Here is a 24,677-nt window from a genome sequence, read left to right as displayed (position 1 = left end):
TTATAAGAAATGCACTTCAAATATAAAAATAAAACCAAGTGGGTTAAAAGTAAAAGGATGGAAAACTGTAGACCATTTTAACACTAATTAAAGGAAAATAGGAGGGGGACTTCCCTGGTGGTCCAGTGATTAAGAATCCATCTTGCAATGCAGGGATGCCAGTTCGATCCCTGGTCGGGGAACTAAGATCCCACACGCCGTGGGGCAACTAAGCCTGGGGCCCACAACGAGAGAGAAGCCCATGCACCGCAACGAAGAGCCCGTGCACGGCAATGAAAGCTCCCACGTGCCGCAACTAAGACCTCAGGCAGCAAATAAATAAATATTTTTTTAAAAAAAATTAAAAGAAAAGAAAGAAGAAAACTAGAGGGCTATATTTACATTAGAAAAAGTATGTTTAGAGGATAAAGAAAGTCATCTTATAATGATTAAGAGGTCAATTCATCAAGAGGAACAATAATCCTAAATATTTGTGTATTTAATAACAAAAGTACAAAATACATGAAGCAAAAAGTGATAGACAATCCCCAATTATAGTCAGGGATTTCAATATCACTCTCTCAATAATTGATAGAACAAGTGAAACAGAAAATAAATAAGGATACAGAAGACTTGAATAAGACCATCAACCAACTTGACCTGACATTTATAGAATCCTCCACCCAATAACAGCAGAATACATATTCCTTTCATGGAACACTTACCAAAATACACCATACTCTGGGCCATTAAAAAAGTCTCAACACATTTTAAAAGATTCGATTCATACAAAATACATTCTATGATCACAATGGAATTAAAGTAAAAACCAGTAACAGAAAAATCCCTGGAAAATCCCCAAATATTGGGAAACAGAATAATACACTTCTAAATAACCCATGGGTCAAAGGGATATCAACAGGGAAATTAGAAAATTTTGAACTGAATGAAAATGAAAACAAAACATCACATATCAAAATGTCTGGGACGCTACTAAAGCAGTACTTCAGGGAAACTTTACAGCACTAAAGGCCTGTATTAGTGAAGAAGAAAGGTTTCAAACCGATGACTTCTGCTTTTACCTTAAGAAACTAGAAGAACAAATTAAACCAAACTAAGTAAGAACAAGGAAATAATAAAGATTAGATGGGAAATCAATAAAAAAAAGAACACAGAAAAGTAATAGAGAAACATCAGACACACCAAAAGCTGGTTCTTTGAAAAGGTCAATAAAATTGAAAAATCTCTAACCAGATGGATCAAAGAAAGAAAATATAAAAAGAGAGGGAGAGAAGACACAAATTACCAATGTCAGGAATGAAAGAGGTGACATCACTACAGATTACACAGATATTAAAAGGATAATAAGGTTCAAAACTTATTACAAAGCTATAGTAATAAAGTCAGGGTGGTACTGTTATAAGGATAGATCAATAGAACAGAATTAGGAGTCCAGAAAAAAAATAACCCTCACATTTATGGTTAGCTGATTTCCAACAAGGGTGCCAAGACCATTCAAAGAGGGGAAGAACAGCCTTTTCAACAAATGGAGATGGAACAACTGAATATCCACGTGCAAAAAAAAAAAAAAAACGAAGTTGGACTACCTCACACCATGTACAAAAAATTAACTCAAAATGGATCAAAGACCTAAATGTAAGAGCTAAAACTATAAGGCTCTTAGAAGAGAACACAAGTGTAAATCTTTACAACCTTGAACTAGGCAATGGTTTCTTATATATGACACCAAAAGCACATGCATTAGAAGAAAAAAATAGGTAAGTTCGACTTCATCAAAATTGAAAAGGACTACAAAAGACACTACCAAGAATGTGAAAAGACAACTCATAGCATGGGATAAACATGTGAAAATCGGGGACTTCCCTGGTGGTCCAGTGGGTAAGACTCCGCGCTCCCAATGAAGGGGGCCCGAGTTTGATCCCTGGTCAGAGAACTAGATCCCACATACATGCCGCACAGCCAAAATAAATAAATATTTTAAAAAATGTGAAAATCATATATCTGATAGAAGACTTATATTCCAAAGTATATAAAGAACACTCACAGCTTAATAATATAGAGATAAGTAGTCCAATTTTAACATGGACAAAGGATTTGAATGGACATTTCTCAAAAGAAGACACAAGTGGACAATCAACACATGCTCAACACCGGGAGCCATTAAAGTAATGCAAGTCAAAACCACAATGAGACACCACTTCACATCCACTAGGATGGCTATAATTAAAAAGACAGACAGCTACAAATGTTGGTGAAAATCCGGAAAAATTGGAACCCTCATACACTGCCGTGGAAATGAAAAATGGTGTAGTCACTTTGGAAAACATCCTGGAAGTTGCTCAAAAGCTTAAACACATCATATCAATCAGTGATTCCACTCCTAGATATATAACCCCAATATGAAAGCATATGCCCACACAAAAACCTATATACAGGGCTTCCCTTGTGGTGCAGTGGTTAAGAATCTGCCTACCAGTGCAAGGGACACATGTTTGAGCCCTGGTCCAGGAAGATTGCACATGCCGCGGAGCAACTAAGCCCGTGTGCCACAACTACTGAAGCCCGCACGCCTAAAGCCTGTGCTCCGCAACAAGAAAAGCCACTGAAATGAGAAGCCTACGCACCGCAATGAAGAGTAGCCCCTGCTCGCCACAACTAGAGAAAGCCCGCACGCAGCAACGAGGACCCAACACAGCCAAAAATAAATAAATTATTTTTAAAAAACCTATATGCAATGCTCATAGCAGCATTATTTGTAATGGCTAAAAAGTGGATACAACATAAATGTCCATAAATTGAAGAATGGATAGATAAAATGTAGTGTATCCATACAATAGAATACCATTCAGCAATAAAAATGAATGAGGTACTGTTACATGCTACAACTTGTATGAACCTTGAAAACATTATGTTAAGTGTAAAAAGACAGTCACAAAAGGCCATATATTGTATGATTCCATTTACATGAAGTGTCCCAAATAAGCAAATCAATAGAGATGGAAAGTAGATTAGTGGTTGCCCAGGACTGAGGGTAGGGGAGTGGGTAGTGGGAAAAGGGGAGTGGCTTCTAATAAGGATACAGTTACTTTTGGGGGTGATGAAACGTTCTAAACTTGATGTGATGATTGGTGTACAACTGTGTACAATGGTATTAAAACCACTGATTTTCACAATAAATGCTGGAGAGGCTGTGGAGAAAAGGGAACCCTCCTACACTGTTGGTGGGAACGTAAACTGGTACAGCCACTATGGAGAACAGTACGGAGGTTCTTTAAAAAACTAAAAATAGAGCTACCATATGACCTAGCAATCCCACTTATAGGCATATATCCAGAGAAAAACATGGTCCAAAATGATACATGCACCCCAATGTTCAATGCAGCATTATTTACAATAGCCAGCACATGGAAGCAACCTAAATGTCCATCGACAGAGGAACAGATAAAGAAGATGTGGTACATATATACAATGGAATATTACTCAGCCATAAAAAGGAACAAAATAGTGACATTTGCAGAGAGAGACGTGGCTGGACCTAGAGACAGAGTGAAGTAAGTCAGAAAGAGAAAAACATATAACATATAATATCGCTTACATGTGGAATCTAGAAAAATGGTAGAAATGAACTTATTTGCAAAGCAGAAATAGAGTCACAGAGGTAGAGAACAAACTTATGGTTATCAAGAGGGGAGGAGGGTGGGATGAACTGGGAGACTGGGACTGACATATGTACACTACTAATGTATGAAATACACAAACTAATGAGAACCTAATGTATAGCACAGGGAACTCTATTCCATGCTCTGTGGCGACCTAAATGGGAAGGAAACCTAAAAAAGAGTGGATATATGTATATGAATGACTGATTCATTTTGCTGTACAGCAAGAAACTAACACAACATTGTTAAGCAATTTTACTCCAATAAAATTTTTTTAAAAACATTGATTTTTATACTTTAAATAGGTAAATTGTATGGTATATAAATTATATCTCAATATAATATATAATAATATAATTTATAATATATATAAATTATATCTCAATAAAGCTGTTATTTTTTAAAAGGGATAACAAAGGAATATGATGAACAACTTTATGCCAATACATTTGACAACTTAGATAAAATGGACAAATTTCCTTGAAGATACAAATTACCAAAGCCCATGGAAGAAGCTATAGGCAACCTGAATAGCCCTATATTTATTAAAGAAGTTGAATTTTTAGATAAAACTTTCCCACAAAGAAAACTCATGGCTCAGATGGCTTCACTGGTGATTCTAAACAAACATTTGTATGCTAATTCTATACAAACTCTTGTAAAAGACTGAAGAGAGGGAAATACTTTCCACTGCACTTTATGGGGCCCTGATACCAAAACCAGACAAACTCAATACAATAAGTGAAAACTACAGACCAACAGCCTTCATGAATATAGATGTCAAAATCCTAAACAGGGACTTCCTTGGTGGTCCAGTGGTAAAGAATCCGCCTTCCAATGAAGGGGGCTCGGGTTCCATCCTTGGTCAGGGAACTAAGATCCCACATGCCGCCGGGCAACTAAGCCTGGGCGCCACAACTACTGAGCTCGCATGCCTCAACTAGAGAGCCCAGGTGCTGCAAACTACAGAGCCCACACACTCTGGAACCCACGTGGCACAACTACAGAGCCCACACACCCTGGAGCCTGTGCGCCACAACTAGAGAGAAGCCCGCGCGCCGCAACGAAAGATCCCGCATGCCTCAAAGAAGATCCTGTGTGCCGCAACTAAGACCTGATGCAGCCAAAAATAAATAAGATAAATAAATAAATCTTTAAAAAAAAACCCAAAACCCCTCTGCTTTACAGTACTAAAACGCTGTGCAATGAATATGATGTATTTTTTTTTTAAATCCTGGTACTTCCCTGGTAGTGCAGTGGTTAAGAATCCGCCTGCCAATGCAGCGGACACAGGTTCAATCCCTAGTCTGAGAAGATCCCACATGCCGTGGAGCAACCAAGCCCAAGCGCCACAACTACTGAGCCTGCACTCTAGAGCCCACGAGCCACAACTACTGAGCCCATGAGCCACAACTACTGAAGCCCACGCACCCTAGAGCCCACACGCCACAACTACTGAGCCCACTCACCACAACTATTGAAGCCTGCACGCTCTAGGGCCCATGTGCCGCAACTACTGAGCCTGTGTGCTGCAACTACTGAAGCCCACTCACCTAGAGCCCATGCTCCACAACCAGAGAAGCCACCGCAATGAGAAGCCCGTGCACCGCAACAAAGAGTAGCCCCCACTCGCCACAACTAGAGAAAGCCCGCATGCAGCAATGAAGACCCAACGCAGCCAAAAAAAAAAAAAAAAAAAAAAAAATCCTAAACAACATTTCAGCAAATCTAATTCAACAATATGTTAAAAGGTCAAGTGGGTCTCACCTTAGGAGTGTAGAGTTGGCTCAACATTTGAAAATTAATCAATGTACTTCATAACAGAATAAAAGAGAAAAACCATGGGATCATCTCAAAAGACACAGAAAAAGCATTTCACAAAATCCAGTAACCATTCCTGGTTTTTAAAATTCTCAGCAAACTGGGAATAGAAGGAAAATTCCTCAACCTGAAAAAGGCATCTACAAAAACCCCACAGCTAATATCATATTTAATGGTGAAAGACTGAAAGCTCCCTTCTAAGATCAGGAACAAGACAAGGATGTCCACTCTCACCACTCCTATTCAGCACTGCCCTGGAGTTTCCAGCCAGGGCAATAAGGCAAGAAAATGAAACAAAAGGCATCCAGACTAGAAAGAAAGAAATAAAACTATCTTTATTTGCAGATAACATGCTCACCTATAAAGAAAATCCAATAGAAGCCACACACAAAAAAGCTATTATAACTAATAAGTAAGCTTACCAAGGTGCAGGATATAAGATCAATATACAAATATCAATTTTTCTATATACTAGCTACAAACAACCAGAAATTAAAATTTTTAAATACCATATACAACAGCATCAAAAATATGAACTAGGAATAAATATGGCAATAGACGTGAAAGACCTGGATACAGGAAACTAAATTATTGCTAAGTTTTTAAAAAACACCTAAATAAACTGAGATATCTTGCTCATGGATTAGGAGATTCAATATTGTTAAGATGTTCATTCTCAAATTGACTTTTGACAAAGGAGCAGAGATAATCAGCAGAGCCATAAGGGTTTTTTCCACAAATGGTGCTGGAATGATAGAACATTTATGAGTAAAATGTGAAATTTAATCCATATCTCACACTATATAAATTAACTCAAAATGGATCATAGTTATAAACATAAAACTATAAAACTTCAAGAAGAAAACATAGACTAAACCTTTATGTTCTTGGACGAGCTAAAGATTTCTTAGATATGACAGACAACAACAGACACAATCCAGAAAAGAACAAATTGTTAAATTGGACTTCATCGAAAATTTTAAATGCCTGTGCTTTGAAAAGACAATGCATAGACTGGAGGAAAATATTTGCAAAACATATATCCTTTATAGGACTTGTATCCAGAATACAAAAAGAACCCACAAAACTCAAGAGTAAGAAAACAGACAACCCAGTTTAAAAATGGGCAAGGGACTTCCCTGGTGGTCCACTGGGTAAGACCCTACACTCCCAATGCAGGGGGCCTGGGTTCAATCCCTGGTCGGGGAACTAGATCCCACATGCCTGCCCCAACTAAGATCTGGCACAGCCAAAATAAATAATAAATAAATATTTTTAAAAATAAAAGATAAAAATGGGCAAAGATGTTGTACAAAGAGACACTGCACAAAGAAGATATACAGATGGCAAAATAAGGACGTGAGAAGTTGCTCAACATCACTGGTCATTAAGGAATTGCAAATTAACACCACAATGAGATACTGCAACTATTAGAATACTTAAAATTGGAAAGATTGATGCTGCAAAGTGTTGGTGTGGATGTGGAGGAACTGGAACTTCCACACGCTGCTAGTGTGAATTTTAAATGGTGCACCCACTTTGGAAAACACCTTGATAGGTTTCTTAAAAAATTAAACATACACCAACCATATCGTCCAGTCATTCCTCTCCCAGGTGTTTACTCAAGAGGAATGAAAGCATAGGTTCATACAAAGATTTGTACACACAAATTCATAGAAGCTTTATTTGTAATAGCCCCAAACTGGAAAGAAGCCCAAATTTCCATCAACAAGTAAATGAAGAAATAAACTGTGGCATATCCACACAATGGAATACTACTCAATACAATAAAAAAGAACAAACCACTGATACATGCGACAACATGGATGAATATCCAAATAATTATGCTGAGTGAAAGAAGCCAGACAAAAAGAGTACGTATAAGTCCACTTATATAGAATTCTAGGGAACACAAATGAATACTTGCCTGGGGATGGGGAGGGGCAAGAGTAGAGTGGGAGGGGGGAAGGGGGGAAGAGGAAGGCTTACCTAGGGCCATGAGGAGACTTTTGGGAGGGATGGATATGTTCATTATCTTGATCATGGTGATGGTTTCAGGGTGTATACATCTGTCAAAACCTATCAATTTGAACACTTTGACTATGTGTGATTTATTGTTATGTCAGTTATACCTCAATAAAAGCTGCTTTTTAAAAGGAAAATAAATCAAAGTTACACTGGAGGGCTTCCCTGGTGGCGCAGTGGTTGAGAGTCCGCCTGCCAACGCAGGGGACACGGGTTCGTGCCCCGGTCTGGGAAGATCCTACATGCCGCAGAGCGGCTGGGCTCTGAGCCTGCGTGCCCGGAGCCTGTGCTCCGCAATGGTAGAGGCCACAACAGTGAGAGTTACACTGGAAGCGGGGGGGAAAGGATTAAACTAGAATACTTTGACTGGTTTTTTCAACTTAGAGGTTCTATCATTTTTTGAATCTTGAAATGCTAAGTCTCATCTGTTCAAGGATTCATAATCATTTATTTCCGGAGTATAAACATACCTCATTCTGTCATTTTGAAGATAACTATACTGAGGTTCTGAGATGCATTGGTACCAAGTAAGAGGCTGTGATGCTAAATCATTTCTCCTGAAATGTAACACCCATAACCTGAGATCGCATGATTCCATCGCTTTCTCCATCTCCATTCTTTTCTTCAAACACGCATGAACGGAGGAATAGAATGGCTCCTACTCCATCATTAGAATTTAAATCACCTCTCGCTTTAGGGAGGCACTGAACATGATGCTTCGGAAGAGTTTTAAGTAATACGGGGATGTGCTTCCACCACAGGCATGAGCAGGGAGAGGGAACAGAAGTGAAACACAGAGGTATTCTGGAGCGTCAGCCCACACGGGGAAGAAAAAACTCCCCGGACAGAACGATCAACGGGACATAGCTCCAAAGCTACCGCAGACACCACTAGTGATTTTTGTTTTCATCTTTTCCCTTTAAAAATTTTTTACATTTTAATTTAATTTTTCATTCTTAAATGAATAGGCTTTGTTTTTTAGAGCAATTTTAGGTTTACAGAAAAACTGAGCAGAAACTACAGAGTTCCCATATATCCTTTCTCTTTCCTCCTTGTAGTTCCCCATGATTAATACCTTGCATCAATGTGGTACCTTTGTTACAATGGACGAACCAACATTGATACATTATTATTAACTAAAGTCCATTGTTTAAACTAGGGTTCACTCTTTGTAAAGTTCTATGGGTTTTGACAAATGTCTAATGTCATGTATCCACCACCTCAGTATCATACAGAAGAGTTTCACTGTCCTAAAATCCTCTGTGCTCCACCTACTCATCCCCCCTTCCTCCCCTCGAATCCTTGGCAACCACTGATCTTTTTACTTTCTCTACAGTTTTACCTTCTCCAGAATGTCATACAGTTGGAATCAGACAGTATGTAACCTTTTCGGACTAGCTTCTTTCACTTAGTAATTGTGTTTAAAGCTCCTCCATGTCTTTTTGCGGCTTGATAGCTCATTTCTTGTTATTGCTAAACAATATTGCATTCAATGGATGTACCACAACTTGTTTATCCAGTCATCCATTGAAGGACATCTTGGTTACTTCCATTATTTTCCATTATATATACATATACACATGAATCAAGCCACACTATATGTACATTAAGGTTAGTGTACTCTACCACACATATGTTACACCTCAATACAAAACTTTTAAATATAATAATACTCTGTAGTCATTGACTCAGAAAGATGGCCAGCATCAAGGGGAAAGGTAGCTACAGACAAACAGGACTCACATGACCCTATTTATGCAAAATCGTCTACACATATGCATTTCACCTGCAGATGACTTCAAAACTACATGCACTAAAATTTATGAGAGTACTTTGTGTACACCAAGCATTGGCCTAAGCACTTTTTTACATCATTTCATCCTCACAACCGTCTTATGAGGTTGGGACCATTACTGGCCCCACTTTACAGATGAGAAGACCGAGGCACAGAGAGATTAGGTAACTTGATTGAAGTCAACTAACTGAGTGGCAGGGTGGGATCTGAACTTAGGCCTTATGGCACCAGTGCCCATGCTCTTATGTAAACCCTGACCACAACCTGACCACAGCCCCTGAGGCTGCACACAGTCTGGTCCCTGTCACAACCCCCATGCTTTAACTCATCCTCCCTCCTCATCCCAACATTCCAGGCTTCTCCTCTTCCTTTCTCTTCCCTGAAAACACCACTGCCCTCACACTGCAGGGTTTGCACATTTGCCGTTCTCTCCACTAGGAGTGTCTTCTCATCCCTCCGGTCTCAGCCCAAGTGTCACCTCCTCCAGGCAGCCTTCCGGACCCCCAGCCTGGGCTGAGACCTCTCATTTGCATCCATCGTTCCCATGACTCTCCCCTGTGGACCTCATCACTGTTCTACCTGCTTTTTGAGTCCCCTGAGAGTGAGGAAGTGTCTGTTTCACTCAGATCCAGGTCCCCTCTGCCCACTGTAGGGCCTGGCGTGGATTGGGCACTCAACAAATATTTGCTGAAGGAATGAATAAGTGAATGAATGAATCCACCTGCCAGGTCAGATCGACTTGGAGGGGGCTCTGGAAGGCTGACGTCAAAATGTCGAGGATGGTCACCACAGGGAGGTGGATTCCGGGGAATTTTTACTCTCATTTTTGTACTTTGGGGTTTATCTGGCTGGATAGTGTTCCTGGGGGCAGATATCATCTTCCAACCCCTCAGCACTTCCCCTGTCTGCGGGACCCCCGTCTGCCACCCTCCTTGACCCCTACAGAGTTCTCCCAGCTCTGCCTGCAGCCCCAGTGGGCGGTGTATTAATAAACGGAGGGAGAAGGTCACCCAGCTTGCAAGCTCTGAGCGGAGCCGTCCTTGACCCAGGTGCACATGAAATGCGCTGGGGGCGGGGGAGGTCGGGCGAGGGGGGGAGGGGGGTGGAGCCGCTTCCCCGAGCGCTGAGCACGTGTGAGCTATTTCTGATTCCCACCTGGCCGGGCACAGTGCATCTGCCGCAGGAAGCCGCAGGAAACGGGGCTGCCCGGCAGGTAGAACCGCTGGCCAGCTACCCTGCACACTCATCACACCAGACCTGGCCACTGACCTACTGAAAACCGTCCCTTAGCTCTCCAGCACCCAGGGTCGGGGGGGTGGGGGGGGAAGGGGAGGGCAAGACCCTCCACCTGGCATTTGAGGCTCAGCAAGGTCCCCGCCCACCTTCCTGCTCTCCACTCTCCCAAGTGCAGCCAGGTCCCCACTCAACTCCTGGCCTTTGCACGTGCTGTTCCCTCTACCAGGAATGCCTGCTCGGCCCCAGTAGTCGGCTCGCTCCCACTTAACCTGTGGGTCTCAGCTTGGAAAACTCCTCCAAGAAACCTTCACTGATCATCCCCCAGCCCTTGTCCCAGCGCTGCCTGCTATCCCAACACAGATCCCGATGACCTGGTGGCCTGTGATCCCTCTCCCAGCCTGTGATGTGGCCACCTTGTGGGTCCTCCATAGTCATCTCCATGTCCCAGAGTCCAGCAAGGGAGTGGCCCATAGCAGACACGAATCCACGTTTGCTGACTGACTACAAGAGGGAGAAAGTGCTCCAGGTGCTGAGAGGGACAGAGGAAGTCAGGGACAGGGGAGCGGGAGGAGAGCCAGTGATTGAGTGTGGCTGTGACCTGGAGGCCGAGGGTAGAGAGGTGTGGTCCTGGGGGGTGGGGCGGCATCCACAGTCAGCTGCAACCCCTGTCTGATGGGCTTGCCCTCCTCAAGCCAGCCGGCCCCAGAGCTCCAGGTACCAGGTGTGGCTGCCCGCAGGCCCCGCCTCCCCAGCCCTGACAGGCGCAGTGGACGTGGAATCTGTACAGAACAGAGCGTTCTGTCTAAATATATCTAATCCCAACACAGGACACACAGGGAGGGAGTCAGGGGCACGGTGGGCCTGAGTGCTGGGAGAGCCTCACTCACTCGCCCGGCCCATGGCCCCTGCCCCGGCAGGGGAAATCCACCCTGGGGCCCAGGGCCAGGGGCGGGCCTGGGTGGGCTTTTCCAAGCAGGGTTCCCAATGCCTGACCTCCCCAAAAGCAGCTGCCTTGAATGTGGGCCACGCACAAACCAGGCCAGCAGAGGAGGGACCTGGGGGAGGGGGACACGGAGCTGGGGGAAGAGGCCTTGGTCCCAGGCAGTCCAGACTCTCCCCACCACCTTGTAACAAAGGCACAGAGAGGGAGGCAACTCCAACAGGGTCACATGGGGGTCTGGGGGCAGTGAGGGGTGGAGAACCCAAGTGTCTTGGCTCCCAGCCACCGAGGGCTTCTAGAATTCTCTTCAGCTTCTCCCAACGATCTTTCAGAGTGGGATAGCAGAAAGAGCACTAGGTTCAGAGTCAAGAGGCTGTGGTTCGGGACGTCCCTGGTGGTCCAGTGGTTTAGGACTCCGTGCTTCCCCTGCAGGGAGCCTGGGTTTGATCCCTGGTCGGGGAACTAAGATCCCGCATGCCGCATGGCACGGCCAAAGCATAAATAAATAAATAAAAAATGTTTAAAAAGAGGCTGTGGTTCAGCCCCATCTCTACCACTGAGGCCCTCAGGCAAGTCCTCTCTGGGCCCCTGTTTCCCCATCTGTAAAATGGCCATAAGCACGCATCCCCGTGTGTGCAGGCACTCTGCACGTAGGAGTGTCCACTTCTTGGCCCTCCCTTCCAAGCTGGTCTCATTGGGAGCCCGGGCCAACCTTCTGTGAGCTGGTCTGCACTGGGGTGTGGGGAAGGAACGCCAGAAGTCTCCAGAGTGTGTGTGTGCGTAGGGGTGGGGGAGTCATGAGAGAACACAACAGCATCAGCTGCTTTTTCTTGACCACCTGCTATGTGCCAGGCCCCGTCCTAGGTACTGGGTTGGCCAAAAAGTTTGTTTGCGTTTTTCCATAACATCTTACATCACCTCAACGTCACACCAAGCCTCCAAGACAGGCAGTGACGTGTTATCCCACGGGGAAGAGATGGGGAAACTGAGGCTCCGAGAGGTTTCTGTGACCTGCTGAAGGTCACACAGCTGGTAAGGAGAGCCAGACTCGAACTCGAGCCAACCCTCAGAGTCGGCTGACTTCCTCCTGTGGGTGCAAGAGTTCACTGGTGGCCACGCAGGGAGGTCCGCCCGTGGCTCCAGAAAGCCTCCCAGGGTCCTCAGGGATGAGGCAGTCGCTGCCTTTCCACTCAGTCTTGCTCTTTCAATTAAAAACAAAAGCAGAAAAAAACAAAAAAACAAAAAAAACTTGTTAACTGAAACAGCTGGACATTAACACTCGCTGCTTCATTATTCAACAGGCACTAAGGCCCCACACAGCCAAGCCTACCTCCCGGCCCTCACCCACTCTCACCCTAGGCAGGATGGCGCAGAGCCTGGATCTGAGGACAGCTGGTCTGGGTTCAAATCCTGGCTCTACCAGCTGCTGGCTGGGTGACCTTCGGATTGTCACTCTCCCTCTCTGTGCCTCATCTCCCCACCTGTGAGAGGACAGTGGGACCCTTGACCCAGTGTCACTGGGTGTACTGGAGAGACGGCCAAGGCCAAGTTCTGGCCCACGTCCCACAGGAAACAGCCAGCATCACTCTGGTTTAACCTATCACTGATGACAGCGTAAGATTCCCTAAAAAATCCCCAGATTCCCTCAGAGTGGCTCCTGGAGATAGAATGTGTGTGTGTATGTATGAGAGAGATTATAAATGTTTATTATCATTTTAAGCCATTAAGTTTTGGGATAATTTGTTACGCAGCACCAGATAACTAACACAGAGGGTCAGTTGCGAGGGGGTAGAGGAGAGGGCAGAGAGCAACTGGGGGCTGGTTCCAGAGGGTGCAATTTATGTCTCCCAGGCTGGGCATGCAGGGGTGCCTTCCTCTCATGCCTCTCCCCGACCTCAGCCTTCCCTCTATGGCTGCTTCCTATGACTGTTTATAGACACAAGTACAGATCAGAAAGAACTCCTCTAACCCACAGAGCCTACCATGCGCCAGCTCAAAGCTAAAGGCTTTTGGACTTCCCTGGTGGCACAGTGGTTAAGAATCCACCTGCCAGTGCAGGAGACGGGTTCGATCCCTGGTCCCGGAAGATCCCACATGCTGCGGAGCAACTAAGCCCTTGCGCCACAACTACTGAGCCTGCGCTCTAGAGCCCGCGCGCCACAACTACTGAAGCCTGCGCGCCTAGAGCCCGTGCTCCGCAACAAGAGAAGCCACCGCAACGAGAAGCCCGCGCACTGCAACGAAGAGTAGCCCCCACTCGCCACCAACTAGAGAAAGCCTGCGCGCAGCAACGAAGACCCAACGCAGCCAAAAATAAAAATTAAATAATTAATTAATTTAATTTAATTTAAAAAGATAAAGGCTTTCGCATATCAGTTGTCATTCAATTCTTTATTATGCCCAGTGCCTAGAATAATACCTGGCACATAATAGGTGTTGGTATTACTCTGTATGGACTGGGCAGCAGTGATAAACAGACCCCAAATTTCAGGGGCTTAAAGAACAAGAACTGTACTCCTTTCAAACAGTTGGGCTTCTCCCCAGGTTGGCAAAAAACAGCCCTGGTGGGTCCACAAGCTAAAGGAGGGAGACCAATCAGCCAGCTCCCCACTTGCTCAGCCCCTGGGCACCCCCCTGGCGCCCCACATGGGCTCATGCAGCCACCACCCCCACTCCTGGTTGGGAAGGAGAGGCGCAAGGGGCCACAGTGGGATGTACGGGCTGGGCTCTGGTCTGAGGCACTTGCCACGTGACCTGGGCTTGACCCGGACATTTCTGTGGGACAGGAGCCTGAGGGGGCACAGGCTGCACCTGGTCACTGGGCGCAACAGTGCTTGGCTGACATCTATGAGCTGTGCACCTACTGTGTGCCAGGCCTCAGGCTGGGCACGGCTAGGCGAACCAAGAGGCACCAGCCTGGCCCCTGCCTGGAGGGCAGGAGTGACCCACGTGGGACGAGTGGGACCATCTCCTGGAAGGATGAGGCCTAAGCCGAGTGGGAAATAACAAACAGGAACTCCTGAGCAAAGACTCTGGGGAAGGGTTTTCCAGGCAGAGGGAGGCTGGGGGCCAGGGGACATGGTGTGCTCTGGGGGTCCCAAGTCCTTCAGCTGATCCGTAGGTGAGGGTGTGACAGGCGCAGGTGACAGAGGCATGGACTGCTCAGGGCTCTGGGCCGTGACAGGGTGTAAGGGGCCGGGTGTGGTTCTGGATCCATCTCTTTGCCTGTGTGTGGAGGGTATATGGGCAGGAGACCTAGGAGAGGGCCGGGACAGTCACCTTGACGAGAGGCCACGACGTTCTGAAGTCAAAAGATGCCTGAGAAGGGGACAAGGGGCAGGGAAGGAGCCCAACTTCTGCTTCGTAGCCAAACCCCTAGTCCCACCCCAAGGGCTCCATGCCTAAGGCTGCCTCCCCTCCCCCAGCCTCCAGGAGTGGCCTTGTCATTTATCAAACCCAGCCTGGCAAATGGTTCCTGGAAGCCTTGGGGCTGCTGGCTGTGCCCCTGCCCACCCCCCCACCCCCCAAACGGGCTGCCGGCTGCCTCTGCCCCTGCCCCGTCCAGTGGCAGCAGAGGGTGAGGACACACCGGGTCAGCAGTCAGTCGGCTTTGGCCTCAGCCTCACCAGGCAGGCAGATGGCCAACGCTCCGTGCCAGTGCCGGGAAGGCCTGAGGCGTGGCTGGCCAGGAGAACACTGTGGGTCTGCCCTGCTCCGGAACCTTCTGTGGCTCCCCAGTTTCTCTCAGGGGGAAGCACCCTTGCAGGGGGAGCCCAAGAGGCTGGGAGGAGGGGCCCAGCTCCACTCTGACTTGCTGCAGAGCCTCAGGCAAGTCACTCAAACGACCTGAGCTGGACTCAGTGAGAGCCAAAAGCTTTCCCCAGGGACCCCTCAGGGATCCAACCCACATCCGGCCAAGTTTCGAGCCCCACCTGGACAGGCTGCTTCACTTCTCTGAGCCTCAGTTTCACTGTACGTCAGCAGTGCACCGTGTGGTCCTCCAGGCCCTGACTGCCCCTCACATCGAGCTCCTCCAAGCTCCCTCCAGGCTTGAGACCCTCACGCTCCCCATGCTGCCCCCAGGTCAGGGCCTTCGCACCAGTTAACTCCCACTTGCAGGTCTCAGCTTGAGTGTCACCTCCCTGGGGCAGCCCTCCCGGACCGCCCCAGCCTAGGGCAGATCTCCTTGTGCTTCTCTGCAGCAGCCGCGCCTGTCACTGATGTGCGTTTACATTCATCTGGGAGGCTAGGTTATGACCGCTGGCCTCCCAAGAGGATCGTGGGCCCCAGAGGGCTGGGACCGGGGGCTCAGTTCACTGATACGTACCTGGCACCTGCTCTGGGCACAGAGCAGGCACCTACCATGTTGTCTGTTGAATGAATACTTAGAAAAAGAAAGGGAGAAAGGGAAGGGAAGTCCAGAGGGATGATAATATCTATCTCCCAGTGTTAGGATGATCTGACAATATGCAAAAGGCCTGGCCTGAGTGAAGGCAACGTCACACCAGCCCCACACACCCAAACATGCACATATCGCACACAGGGGTGGGAAGGGGCCCACGGGCGGCCATACCTTCCTGTCCACGCCCACACCCTCCCCGAGTGCCCTGATGAACCAGACAGACAAGGGTCAGATGCACAGAGTGGCAGAGGTGGGTCTGGCCCCATGACTCGCCAAGACCACCAGGCTGCCCAGAGCCAACCAGCCTCCGTCCCCGCCCACTCTGTCCCTGGAAGGCCCTGCACACTCCCAGTCCTCCAGGAATCTCTCACACCCAAAGGTGGCAGGTTTCCCCCCCACTACCCAGGAGAGGCATGAGACACTAACACCTTCTCCCTGACGTCTCACCTCAGCTTCGAGGACCGGAGCTGCAGCTCAGAAAATTCCCAGCACAGCCAGGTGGGGGCCCAGAGGTGGGCCGGGGCAGCCTCAACCCCTCCTACCCCATCCCACTCCTACTGCACAGATGGAGAAACTGAGACCCAGAGAGGGCATGGCGGGGGGGGGGGGCGGTCATGGTCACCAGGCTGGCCTCTTGCCTGGGACTTTCCTGCCTTCTCACCTGGATGCCTGAGTCACACAGACCTGGCTTGAGATCCTCGCTCTACCCGCACCAGCTGTACAGACTCAGTATCCTCGGAGATAAGATGGGGATGATCACAGCACCTTGCCCCCTTCACTGCGGGGTGCACACGTGGAGAACAGAGGTGGCAGAGGGCCCTGTCCTCCCACAGCAGGCCGAGTCCAGCCAGGACACCTCCCGAGAGCCATCACTGCAAAGCTGCCTGCTCAGCTCCAGTGTCCCAAAGCCCGGCTCTCACAGTGCACCCTGCCCAGAAAAGATAGGCAACCATGCCAGGGTCACACAGCAAGACCCCAGCATGCAGAGACTTGAACTTGGGCCCTGTTCAGCTGAAACTCCAGCCCCGAGCCTCCCACCCCAAAGCGGATCTGGCAGAGCCAAGGAGGTGCCAGGGCTTGGCGGCAGCCGGAGGAGGGAGGGAGGCAGGCAGGCAGGCAGCTGGAGGTGGTGGGAAGAACCTTTTTTTCCCCTGTCTTTAGCAAACTCGGGTCCCCGTTTCCAAGCTGCGCTCCAGAGGCCTCAGTTGCTGCGTCACTGCACGCAGTCAGCCCGCAGTGGGCGGAAGGGGAGGCTCCTTCCCTCTGGCAGGGGCTGGGGGGCAGGGGGGTGGTGGGGAGCCAGGCAGAGGGTCAGGGGTGAGGACAGTGAAGGCTCCCTGACTGCTCCCAGAGGGAAGCCCAGCTGGATTCACCCCTGGAATCACAGAAGGCTGAGCTGGGAGAGCCTCGGAGACTTAATCCCTAGTGTCCCACAAATAGATGGAGACTATGAGGCTCAGAGAGGGGCTGGGATTCAGTCGGTGACACACAGCAGTGAGCGAGCTCATCATTCGAACTCCAAACCCCTATCTCCTAGCAACCGCAAAGCAAAAGCCTCCTGGACCCACCTCTGTCACCACGGGCTCATCTGTCACTGCAGAAAGAAAAATGTCTGAACTAGAGGCCTAGTTCTCACTCCCCGGCCCTGGCACCTGGAATCACAGAGACCCCCACCTGCACGATCACAAGCACCTCAGTGGGGTGTGGTTCTGAGCCCCTGTCGTGGGGCGCAGCACAGTGCTAGGTACACAGCAGGCGCTCAATAAGTGGTCTTGTACTCCATTTATGTGCCGGGATGCTGGCCCCATTTCTACATTGTCAAAGACAGAACCCGCCCACATCATGTGTTTTCTAAAGATGACCCCCTCGTGTACCAAATGTCGCTTTAGCCACTTTTGAAGTAAACTCCGGGAGACGGATCACCTGCACAGGCCTTCTTACGCTGAAGAGAGGAATACAAATGCTGTGTCTGCTTTCTGCCTTCTCAGGAGCACCCGCACCCCTGTGACTGGGCCCTGGGGGCTGCGGTGTCTGTGTGAGATGGGTCTGCCCCGTCACTGGACGGCCCCAGGAACCAAGCGCTTTGTTCTCCCTCTGTTCTGCAGTCACGGTCACTTCTCAGGACCCATGTCACCTCCCCGTCCCCCCCGGAAGCCGGGGGGATGGGCCACCTACCGGAACTGTGTGTTAGTGGCAACTAAAGGAGCTGGGACAGGCCACGGCTCTCTTACTAACAGCATGCTTCCCCCGGGGCCTCCAGCAGGGCCTGGGAGGTGAGGTGCTGCTTGAGTGAGTGACCAGTGACATCAGGCGCTCTCAGACCAGGCTGAGCTCCACCTGCAGTGTATGTCCAGGTGCCCTCAAACCAGGATCTGGGTCTGCCACCCACATTTGATTCCCACGGCCTAATAATACCCGCCTTCCATGCCCTCCACCCATCACTTCTGTTGAACAAATGGGAGCTTCAGAATTTCCATAACACAGGGCTAAGACTAGACTCTAAACTCTAACCCACCTGGTTTCAAATCCTGGTGCCACCACTTCACCAGTTGTGGGGCATTGGACAACCTACTATAGCTCTCTTTGCCCCAGTTTCCTCGTCTGTAAAGTGGGGAGAGTAATCATAGGGTGGGATGGGACAAAAGGAGGGCCTGGATTTACGGTGCTCAGAGGCGGTGCTCGCTCAACAGAGGGCACTGTGCATGGCTCCTAGGCGACGGTCACTGATGCTCTGTGGCATGAATGGGTGTTAGTCAATGATCCGTTGCCATTACTATTATCATCATCAACACCAGCAGGGATCCCCAAGCCTGGTTTTGCAACTAGCCCTGCTATAGGGTGTAGCAAAAATTTCCAAACAAAATTTGCTTCCATTCATTTTTGAAAAGGCCACGTCAGACAGCTCGGCAAGGAGGAGGCGGCATTGCGAAACCCAGCACAGAGGGATCTGGGCCCCGCTCCTCGGCTCGGGAAATGATCTGCGATCCGTGAGCAAGGGGGCCCTCGGAGCCGGCACCCCCAGGGCTCGGTCCAGGGGACTCCTGGGTTTATCCCCACTCTCTGAGTGACCCTGAGCAGCCACCCAGCTGCTCTGAGCCTCAGTTTCCTCATCTGTCAAATGGAGACAATTTCTGTTTTCATGCGTACCCCTCCCTGGGGGTGGTTAGAAGGTGAGGGGAGAGTATCGCACACACCCTACAGGCCTCAGTCCTGGCCCGGGGCAACCCAGAAGACACTGTGGAGTGGGTGTGGGAGCAGAACAGGCTCCACCCCCCACCCCCCAGAGGCCACAACAAAAGAAAATCTAGTCACCTGAGTTTTAAAGGGTTCCCCCCACAAGAGTCTGATGAAGAGGGGAGCGGGCTTGTCTTTGGTGCAACACAGGAAGCCCCTCCTTAGTGAGAGCCTTTCCCAAAGAGGGTGGGGTGACAGTTTGCACGGCAGGGGCCCCCTCCCAGCGGAGCCGGCCTCCACACTCCCTTAAACCATCAGGATCCTCCATTAGAAGGAACTTCGGAGCCTCACGCCCAGCCCTTCAAAGCCACCAAGCCCCAATGTGGGACAGCCCTCCTCACGCGCAAAGAAGAGGCAGGGCCCCTGAGGACTCCCTTCCCGGGACGTCAGGATCACAGACTCCAGACTGTGGGTAGACGCAAGGCCCCTCTGAGTTCACCAGGCCCTAGCTTTCACTTTACTAAGGCAGTCCAGAGAGGGGACATGTCTCATCCAAGAGCACACAGCAAGGCAGCAACAAGGCTCCTGGCACAGGCTGGACACCCACCATGACAGTACATTGCCTACCTCCATGGCCAGCCTGCTCAGGAGGCCCCCTCCTCCTAGAAGGACACATACCCACGCCAACCCCCAGCCTGCCCAGCACTTGGCTGCCTCCTTGCCTCTAACCATGCAGTTCTCTCAGCCAGCAGCGCCCTTCCCCGCCATTCTCCATCGACCCAAATCCCTCGAATCCTCCAGAATCCACCCCAGATCCAGTGTGTGTCCCCCAGGAAGCACTCCCTGCAGGTCCTAACTAGTGGCCCCTTCCCTGCACTCGAGCAGCCCCAGCCTCCATCACTGAGAGGGGCCTGGCAGATGACTAGAGTTTACAGAGCAGGGCCCTGTGGGGGGCCTCTGGGTCCCCATGCCTGGCACAGGGGTGGGCACTCAGCAGGCCTCAGGAAGCACTGGTGGCCCAAAGACAGAATGGAGGATGAGGAACTGGAGAGGGGAAGGAGCTGGTGGCCTAGTGAAAGAAAGAAGGGATGAACCAGTAAATAGGTGATGATGTGAGCAGATGAGCTGATTCAGGAATAAATGCCTGGGAAGATGGGCACGGACACACCACCGAAGATGTAGGGTCTTGCCCACGTGCGGCCCCTCACCCTCATGGAGAGCATCTGGGGGCTCCTAGATGTACTGGGATTTTAGAGGCCACAGGCCTATCAGAGCCCAGCCAAATGCCTCTAGGTCTGCAGACCCAGCTGGAGGCCAGGAACCCACAGGGATGGTCAAGGTGGCGACTGGGACTGGCCAAGGGTCCCACCATACCCCACCACCCAGTCCTTGACTGAGAATGGCCTAGACCTGTCCTCAGCCCCAGGGGAATGGCATGAAGAGGCAGGCATAACCCTGGCCCTCCCCACACCAACCACACCGAGCGACATCCAATAATAAGGAACGGTGACTGGGTCAGTGAAGGCAGAGGCCCGTGGGGCTGTAAAGGTGGTGACAGGGACACACCTGGCCTGGGTACCAAGGAGAGCTTTCTTCTGGAGACCTGGATGATTAGTAGTAGTTAAGTAGGAAAATGAGGGGAAGGAAGGCAGGAGGTTCAGGCAGAGGAATCAGCATGTACAAAGGCCCTGAGGCTGGAGGGAACCTGGAGGCTCCAGGAACTGAAAGCAGGCTAGGGGGATGGGAGCCAAAAGGTGGGGGGCGGGGCAGCGGTGCAAGATGTGGCTAGAGGAGTAGCGAGTTGGGGAAGGAGGCTGGGCTTCATCCTGGGAGCCGTGGGCATTTACTGAGTACTTACTGTGTGCTTAAAAAAAAATCTGCATTCATGATTTTATGAATTCACATTCCAGAATGTTTAAGTGAAAGTGTTTAAATGCACTGTAATCAGACAGTGCTATTTTTTAATGCTTTTTTGAATGAATGAATGAATCAATCAATCAATCACAGATGTATAGGAGGGTAGAGACCACCTGCCCCCATCACACAGAGTGCCCTATACAATTCCTCAGGGCCTCCCCATCACGGAGAAACGCTGGCACTGATGAAGCCAGTGGCCCATAAACCACATAAGAACCTAACGAGATGCCAGTGGGTGCCCCCGGTACATCCAGTACGTCACTGAGTCTTCTGAAAGCTCCAAAGTACACAATCTATCCTTAGTTTCCAAGTGCTGCACAGCCTGTCTTCAAAAACACCAACTCAGCTGCCAGGCAGCCTCGCGCTCAGGGCACAGCCCTCAAACCCACAGCTCCATAGCAAGGCTGGCACTAGCGGGATGCTGCCCCGGGTCCCACATAACAGCCGTCCATCAGCCCGCTCCACCCCACACCTCCTCTCCAGTCTGGACCTTGCCTTCCGTCCCCAGTGCCCAACACAGACCGCCTCCCCCTGACAAAACAGGGGATCCTCGAGGGTGGGGACCACATCAGGCCATCACATGTCCCTAGCGCCTTGCACAGGCCTAGCCTGGCCTCTGATGGATGAATGAGGGGCGGGTGCCAGGGACACCACACACAAGCACACTCGCTGAAGTCCAGCGGCCGTCTCTCAGCTCCAGGAGGACCCAGGAGCCCTGGTGCACCCCTGCCACGGCGCAGGCACGAGCACACACGCCTGCCCCACGTGCACAGCCAGTGTCTCCAGGAGCTGCTGGGAATACAATTGGCATCTGCCGCCGACTGGCTGCCAACAGCCCAGTTCCGGGGCCTGGCGGTGGCTCCCGACTCCAGCTACCAACGGGCTAGCCGGCTCTGCGGCCCCACCCAGTCCTGGTGCCCACAGGAGTCTGGCTCCAGCCCCTCAGGCCACCCTGGGGCCAGGCAGCCCACAGTCCCCGCTGTGGGACAGAAACTGGGCTCCTCCAACAGCCTCTCTGGGACGGTCCTGTACAATCTCGCTTCACCACCTCTGGCCTGGCAGAAGACACAGCCCCCTCCCACCAGCGAAGGCCCAGAGGTAGAGGGAGCCAGGACCCCAGGGAACTGGGCTGGGCCGGGAGGTGCAACCGGTTAGAGCCAGGCCAGCCCAGCCTCCCTTGAGGCTGGGGACTGCAGCCCCCTCCACCTCTGTCATTTCCACTTCCAGGCAGGTGTGGGTGCAGGAACCCTCCCCCCATTAGCCCTGCTTTCCAAGCTTGAAGCTTCCCATTCTAGGGGCACCTCCTCCGCCCCCTCATCCCCCAACTGGCCTTCCCCATCCCATAAGCCCTTCCCCTATTTCATTTTTTTCCCCACATCAACAGTCTCTGGCAGCCCCTCTGCAACACAGGCAGCACCGAGGAAGAAGGGAGAAGGGAGAAGGGAGAGGGATGAAGGGATAGAGGAATGGAAGGATGGAGGGGGACTGGAGGCATTAGGTTTGGTCGAAAGAGGCCAGAGGCCATCACATGTCCAGGTAGCACATATCCCCTCCCAGCAGGCCAGGCACATCTGAACCCAGCTGGCCTCTCGGGCCACCTGGTCCACCCGCCACCCGCTCTGAACACGATCCCCCTTTCACCGTGGGGCGCCGCACGTGGGGGCCTCCAGTAGCCATGTGAGCACCCCCCCAGCCCAGGTGCCCAGGTCAGCCCGGCCCCTCCCGGGTACGCAAACAGGGAGGGGGCGCTATGCAGCGGGGGTGGGGGGGTGGCCCCTGCCCCCTCCCCAGATGCCAGGTCCGGGGAAAGAGCTCGGGAAGGGGGTAGCCGGCCGGGCAGGCTCCCGGGGCTACTGAGGCGGGATCGGAAGCAGCTGGGTTGAATGGAGGAATGCCCGGGCCGGCCAGCCGGCAGAACCCTCCGTCTCCTTAGCTCCAAGGTTGGTGGGCAGGGGAGGGGTCTACCTGACCCCCCTGTCCACCCTGCTGATGGAGGGTTGGGCCGGAGGAGAGGCTTTCCAGCTTTGGCAACCGGTTGACAAGGGGGAGTCCGCGGGAAGAAGAGGTGGAATGGGGGCCCGGCCCCGGCTAGAGGGTTCCGGGCCCAGCGCCACCGCCCCCCGGCTTGAGGGTCGGGGGAGACCTAGATTGGGGGATCCCACCCAGAGAAGGGGGCTTCCCAGCCGCAGAGCCGCCCCCTCGGTTCTGGGGCTCAGAAGACAGAACTGGCAGGGGGAGGGGGCTTTTCTGCGCCAGCGCCGCCCCTCGGTTTAGGGAGGTCTGTCCGAGAGGAGACCGGATTTGGGGGTCTTGAAGAGGGACGGGGCGCACCGGCCCCGGAAAGGGGGTCCCGGCTACCGCGCGCCACCCCCGCGCCCTCACCTGCGCCCGGCGCCCCGGCCGCCTCCGGCCCGCTCGACCGCTGCGCTGCGCCGCCGCCGCCGCTCAGGTCCGCTCGCAGGTCCTCTCGCCTAGGCCCCGGCCCCGGCCCCGGCCCCGGCCCCGGCCCGCGGGCGCCCCATGCCTCTCCTCTGACCGGCGCGGCGCCCCAGATGCGGCTGCGGGAGGAGGAGCCGCGCGGCCCCGGCTCCCCGAGAGCGGCGGGGAGGGGGCGGGGGGCGGGGGGCGGGGAGAGGCGCGCGGGGGAGGGGGCCGCGCGGCTGCGCCCAAAACCAGGCGCGGATGCAGCCACCGGCCCGGGGCTGGGGGTGGGGGGGCGCCGTTTCCAACGCCCACCCCCACTCACGCCCCCGCAACCCCGGGGGGGAGGGGGAGGGTCTCCGCAGCCGGCGACGCTGGGTCGCGCGCGAGCCGGAAGGGCGCTTGGAGATCCCTGGTTGGCCGCCCAGAGAGTGCAGGCTACTGGCACAAGGTCACACAGCGCGGGCTGCGGTAGCGTGGGAACCTGGAACTCCAGGCTGCAGAGTGGGTCAGCGGGAACGTAGGTGGACGAGCGCCGGCCCCGTGGAGCAGAGAAACTGAGGCCCACAGAGGACGAGATTGGTCTGGGCCATACCGTGCGAGTCAGGAGGCCCTTGGGATTCGAACCTAGGGGTCCTGCCGCTGGGAACGTGTGCCCCCTCCTGGTGACCTGTTTCTTGCAGAAACCTCTCCCTGGTGTCTTCTTGCCTATGGCAGCACGGGGGTTAAAAACAATCCCTGAAGTCGGATGGACCGGGCAGAGTACCCATCCTACCTCTCCTGAGGCTCTGAGATCAGAGATGAGAGACTGTTCTTTTGGAGCCCCAGTTTCTTCACCTAAAATGGGAACAACACTAGTATAGTATCCCCAACTGGGATCGAGGAAACAAGGAGATAATGGATGTTAAGCTCCTTGCTGGTGCCTGGCATTCAGTAAGTGTCAAATGAATGTGTTCACTCTCCCTGGCTCCCACATCTCCCAAGAATGCCAGTTGAATGCAGAGTCAAAATGGTGTTAAAGGTTGGCATTCAAGGCTCCTTACAAGCTCTTTTTCCGGCTTGATCCACTGCCCACCCACCCTGCCTCATCCTCATCCCAGAAACGTCTGTTCCAGTGCTTCTCTGCCTTTCCCTGTGTCTGCAATGCCTTCCCACCATCTCTGCCCGGCAAACTCCTATTCATCCATCAAAGCCCTGAGCAATCAGTCACATATCCCAGTTTCTCACACTCCCTAGCTGCCCATCCATGCCTCCCTTCTCCTTTCCCACTGCCTGGTCTAGGTTTGT

The 24,677-nt window shown here is 51.4% G+C and overlaps 1 protein-coding gene across 7 annotated transcripts in view; it reads right to left on the bottom strand.

The window, feature by feature from the left end:
• The window catches only part of DLGAP4 (DLG associated protein 4), a 210,106-nt gene extending 186,638 nt beyond the window's left edge, over positions 1-23,468 (bottom strand). For all 7 annotated transcript variants that reach the window (XM_060284115.1, XM_060284114.1, XM_060284116.1 and 4 more), the window contains exon 1: positions 23,352-23,468. The gene's annotated coding sequence lies outside the window, so the exon portion shown is untranslated. The remainder of the gene's footprint in view (positions 1-23,351) is intronic.
• Between the last annotated feature and the right edge of the window lie 1,209 nt (positions 23,469-24,677).

Source organism: Globicephala melas, chromosome 15 (assembly GCF_963455315.2).
Source record: "Globicephala melas chromosome 15, mGloMel1.2, whole genome shotgun sequence".
Lineage (NCBI taxonomy): Eukaryota > Metazoa > Chordata > Mammalia > Artiodactyla > Delphinidae > Globicephala > Globicephala melas.
Note: the sequence above shows the minus strand (reverse complement) of the source record. Positions and strands in the feature narration are given on the sequence as shown.